Source organism: Arvicanthis niloticus, chromosome 8 (assembly GCF_011762505.2).
Source record: "Arvicanthis niloticus isolate mArvNil1 chromosome 8, mArvNil1.pat.X, whole genome shotgun sequence".
Lineage (NCBI taxonomy): Eukaryota > Metazoa > Chordata > Mammalia > Rodentia > Muridae > Arvicanthis > Arvicanthis niloticus.
Genome location: NC_047665.1, coordinates 57,470,516 through 57,476,565, shown reverse-complemented (window position 1 = coordinate 57,476,565; position 6,050 = coordinate 57,470,516).

Genomic DNA, 6,050 nt, shown 5'->3' with positions numbered 1-6,050 from the left:
CAGTTCCTGTGATGACCTTGGTGGAAGGTCAGCTACAGTTTGCCAGTAGTTTGTTGTGGTGCCAGCTCTATGTGCTGCGTGGGACCAGCCTCGCATACACTTGTCCTTTCCATTGTCTGCTCTGAGAAATCTAAGGTCCTAAGAACTGAACTGAACAAATGATCAAATGATCTATGTTCCTGTCCTTTAAACAAGTTTTTAAATTGTGTGTGTGCGTGTGTGTGTGTGCGTGTGTGTGTGTGTTGGTGCACACTTGCCATAGTGCTTGTGTGAAGGCCAGAGGACAACTTGTGGGAAATAGACAGAGGTCCTGAGGTATTTGACAGTGAATCCTATCACTTGCCTATTGGTGACATACAAGGGGATGCAACACCCTCTTGTTATCTTTAAAGGCACAGAGAGTGCCCAAGAAGCACAGATATGCATGCAGACAAAACGGGCACAAGCATAAAACAAACAAAACAAACAACAAAACCCACTTTCTCGGCAGCCACAGGGAACCCCTGAAGATGTTCCTTGTAGTGAAGAGTACTCTCAGCTTTCAGATTTAAACAGGTTAGTTTGTAAACAGGTCAGTTTACAGGGCTTTTATGTGATGACCTTTCCAGTTGAAATGGAGTTTTAGTGACCCTCAAATAACAACTGCCAGGAGGATTCTTGTGAATCCCAGGCCAGCCTGGGCTACAGAGTGAGGTTCTGTCTTAAAGATAAAATGAAGCAACTGTTATCTTTAAGCTCCTCCCACCCCCATCCCCAGGGAACAACTTACAGTGACACTTGAGGTCAACTGTCCCAAAGACTGCCCACCTGTGACCAATTCAACAGCATAGGTGATTGCTATTTCTACTCCGTCTTTAAAATGTTTTAGGCTGCACGAGAGACGTAGCTCAGCCTCAAGGTACTTGCTTAGCGTGAAAGAGGACTTGATTGCAAGCCCGATAATAAATAGTGTTTGGGGACTTTATAAATGCAGTTCGTAAGTATTAGCCAGTTTTATCACGGGGGGGGGGGAACAAGAGAACAAAACTTTCATTTTCCTGTTAGTTTCTTGTGCCCACAGACCTTCCTACCCACCTTCACCAACCCCTAGGTAACCCAGATAAGCTGGTTTCTTTGTAGCCCTGTCTCTGCAGCTACATCACCCTCAGATCAAGCCACAGAATCAGGTCCCCTTTCAGGGCGCAATGGCTTCATGTCCTTACTCATTACCCTGAGCCATAAAACTCACATCCCAAAGCTGCTTCCCTGATAACACAATGTCCCTTTCAGGTGTTGACACAACCTTTAGGCTCTTGCTGGGGACCAGACCCCTCCCACAAGGGCAGTGAGATGGGTGTTTCCTAGGGCATGGCTTTTGCTCAGCTCCAGGCCTATGGGACAACAGGATGGGTGGGGTGAGGGGACCCAGTCTCCAAATCCCCTCTCCAATGCTCAGCCTGACAAACCGTGCACACAGACATGACAGGGGATTGTAAAAATGCACCACAGACAATGTAGCTAATGTACCAGGGTCCCCTGCAAAGGAGCCAAGGGCCAGTCAGGAAGGAATGTGACCAAGGCACCCGGAAAGGAACTGCTTTTGTGAACACTGGTTTACTTCCTCTGTTTATCCCCTTCTCCAATGGGAAAGAGAGAGAGACAAGGGGAAAGAAAGGTTGGATGCTGGCTGTACTCCGAGAATAGCCCGTGAGCCATTCATTCAGGCAGGATTTCTTTACAGGATGGATGAGCCAGGCGGCCCAAATCAGCAGGACGAGTAAGTCCCATGTATTCAGCTCCAGAGGGGCCTGGACACAGTTCAGATAGAGCAGAGAATCCAAAGGCAGAGATTCTGACTCCTGTGTGGAACTGCCAGTCAGGCAACGCAGGTTAATTTATGTTCAGTAAGGTAGCATGCAGCGGCACTGAGGTGAGGAGCCACCAGACCTTCGGGAATCTTCTGGATCCTGTCACTCGAGGATTCTCAAATGCCACTTTTCAAAATTCTAGCCTTCCCTAATAAAGAATTCTCAAAATAGTAACGAAGATGTAGCTCAGTTAGCACAGTGTTCTCTTAGCTTGCATAAAGCCCTAAGCTCAACACTGAGCATCGCAGAAACCGAGTGTAGTAACGTACACCTGTGATGGTAGCCCTTGAGAAGCAAAAGCAGGGGGATCAGAAGTTCAGTCACCCTGGCTACATAAGGAATTCCTGAACATCCTGAGCTCTCGACAGAGAAGTCAGGGAAAGAGGGAAGGATGAAGCGGGGTAAGGAGGGAGGGAGGGAAGGAGAGATAGAGACAGACAGACAGACAGACAGACAGACAGACAAAGAGAGACAGAGAACAAAGTACTTATAAAGAATATGCTTTTAAAAACATTTGTATGTGTGTGTGTGTACTCACACACACATGCGAGCACAGGCATGCTTGTGTGTACGCCTATGTGACATACTAAAGCCAACCTCAGGGTCTCCACCTCCTAGCACTGAGATGACCACCTCTCACCACCACTCCAGGCTTTTGTGGGGCCGAGGCTCAAACTAAGTCCTCAAGTTTATACAACACACAGCTTACCAACTGAGCTCTCTCCCGTCCCCGAAACAATCACCTTTAAATGTTGGAGGATAAATAGTCGTGTCTGAAGGCAGGCTGGAAATAGCCCCAGTTCTACCTGAAGGACTAACCCAGAGGCCCAGCCATGAACTCCCCACAGTTTATGCAGCTCCTTTTAAAGGGGAATAACAAGATTAATGTCACAAAGTAAGACTGACGTCACTGGCCTCTTAATCTCTCTATTTCCTGGTATTGTTTTCTTTTCTCTTTATTTTTTTTTTCAGATTTTTTGAGACAGTCTTACATAGGAACTCAGGCTGGCCTCTAACTAAACACAATCCACCTGCCTCAGCCTTCTTAAGAGCTAAGATTACAAGTATAAGCTACCATGCCTGGTTTATCTTAACATCTATTTTTTTTTAAGAATTTATTTATTTATTTTGTGTAAGTACACTGTAGCTGTCTTCAGACACCCATATGAGGGCATCAGATCTCATTATGGATGGTTGTGAGCCACCATGTGGTTGCTGGGATTTGAACTCATGACCTCTGGAAGAGCAGTCAGTGCTCTTAACCACTGAGCCATCTCACCAGCCCAACATCTTTTTTTTTTTTTTTTTTAAAGACAGTTTTTAGCAATAGTGGTACACACCTTTAATCCCAGCACTCAGGAGACAAAGACAGGCGAAGGTCTGTGAATTCTAGACTAGCCTGCCTGGTCCACAAAATGAGTTCCAGGACAGCCAGGGCTACACAGAGAAACCCTGACTCAAAGCAAAAAAATAATAAGCAAATGAATATATAACTAAGGTTTTATTTATTATGTGTGAGTGTGGATGTGTACGTACATATACATGTTTGTGCACACCCACAGGGCACAGCCCACATGTAGAGATCAGAGGACAACTTATGGAAGCCAATTCTTCTTACTAAGTTCTTTTCATTGTGTGGATTCAGGGGATCACCCTCGGGTCATCAGATTTAGCAACATGCATCTTTACGTGAACAAAATTCAACCTAGATACTCAATAGGTATTTACTGAATATGGGACAGCTTTTTTTGTTTAATTTTTTGTTTTGCATGTGTTGTTGTTTTACTTTGTTCTTGGAGGACAGAGTGTCACTTTTTAGCTCAGCCTGCCTGAGAACTCACCTGGTAGCCCAGGCAGGCCTCTAACTGAAGGCAACATGCCTGCCTCTGCTTCCCCCGTGCTGTGACTGGAGGCACGAGCTGCCACAACCATCTTAGAAAGTGCTTCCATCCAGTGATATTTACTCCGTGGACTTCCTAAACAGCAGAGCTGGATTTTTTTTTTCCCCTGTGATGTTAGCCTTTGACATGTTTTAAAGAACTAACCCAAGTCAGAGGTGTTGACTGATGACTGTCACTCAGCACCAGGGAGGATGAGTCAGGAGGATGGCCTAGAGTTTGAGACCAGCCTAGGCTCCACAGTGAGTACCAGGCCAACCCAATCTACAGTGTGAGACCCCATTTAAAACAATACCTATGTCAAATCATTGTCTCTTTTCCCTTCTCCCAAACTCCATATTATATCTCAAATATTTTTCTGTGGCTAAGCTGATACAGTTTTGAAAATTGAGATCAAACAGATTGAAGACTGACCGAGGATACAGTTTACTCAAAAGTGCTTCAGCAGTGTCTTGGTTCTTGTCCTGATTTCTCAGATTAAACCTTTACCAACATCGTTGCTCTTCTGAGCTCTCTCTTTCTCTCTCCCTCTCTCCCTCTCCCTCAATCTCTCTTTCTCTCTCTCTAAGAAAGCCAAAAAACAAAACCAAAACCTACCAGATCCACATTCCAAAGGAAACTTGAACCACTATCCTCTCCCTCTATAGATATTTTACAAAGCTTTTGCATCATCTTCTAGAAACAGCTTTGAAAATTAAATCGAAGTATGCCATGATGAAATGACAAAGAACTGGTGCTGTACTGTTGCTACCTTATCTAAAAACAAAGGGAAGCTCAGGCTGGCTAGCCTTGGGACTTTTTTTTCCCTGTGTCCTCCCCTACCCCCCCACCCCACCCCCTTTACTCCTTCTCACTCCAGGAATGTCAAGAATTTGAATTCCTTGTTCTTAAGGTGAAAGGGCATTAACACAAATGGTCTTAGGAACAGAAGCAGGGAATCCTGAGAGGTAGAACCCAACCTGATGATAAAATCCCCCAGGTTCAAATCAACCCTCTTTCCTAGGTTCCTCAACAGGGTTCTGCTTCCAAGGACCCTGCTTCCTAGATATGGTTGGAGAACAGTATGGGGACTGTTGGTCATCAATCAGGAGCCAGCATGCTCTCCACTGCACATCATTTCTCTTACTATTTATTTCAACATTCAGCTTTAGACTAAAAATACTTGCCAAGAAAGCAAAAGCAGTTAATAACAGATTTGTAAGTGTGTGCCAGAGTTACACGTTCTGTCAGAGGGCAGAGGGAATATACAGCAGGTTTCAAATGGGTTACTTCGTGTTGTGCAGACATCCCAGTCACCCCTCCACTGCTGTGTGATTCAAACAGTAGCAAAGCAAACTGTGAATGAACTGAGAAGCAACTGGCTAGCTTGCAGTGTCAAAGAGGAATAATCCCCTGACTGTAGTTATACCTGGAAATCTCAGCCAGGGCGTTTGCCACTCTTCCTTTAAGATTGTCCCCGGAAGATACCCAAGAACAGCCGGCATCTCACCAGAGCACCCAGAAGCTGCACCTGACCAGGGATAGACTTCTCTAAACAACAGTAGAACTCACAAGTCTCTCATTCAAGGAATGGATATCTGCCTGCCGAGTTCACATGATCTCCAGGTGAATAACTACCATATTTGCTTTGGGACGCTTCAAAAGAAAGCAACCCTGAAATTAGCTAGTGCTACCAAATTCTATGAGAGCTTGGCCATCACTTTGATACAATGTTACTTTGTTGTTTTAAAATATTTTAACTTTATTATTATTTTTATAGTATTATTCCAACAGACTGTTTAAAGGCAGTGATCACTAATACAGAACACACAGGGGCTAACAGTCAGCCAAGTGGCCCTCAGGACCAGGCCTGTCAGTGGCCAGGTCGCTGACATGCACATTGGTAGCTGGTACGTTGCTACCTTCATAGCTTAGGCTGCAAGAGAAGTGACAAAAAGACAGGTACCGCCGGGCCCATAGAAGCTATTTAATAAATACCATCAAAAAATAATAATAAAAGGAAAAATAAACCCTCCAGAGTACATCCACCTTAGGTCAACTGAAAGCAAGCTAGTTTGCTCAACCAAAAATCCAGAGAGAAGAAAAAAAAAAAAATTAAAACAAAAACAAAAAAAGCAGTTCCTAACACTAGCAGTAAATAAATTTATACAACAATTCAGTCTGTATAATATGATGAAATAAATCTACATCTTTTCTTATTTTGGTGCTTCTGAATTATACATACAAACAACAATTACAGGGACTGATTCACAGAGCATGTAGGCCTAGGCATGACATTCTCAAATCCTCAATTGGTGAGATTATA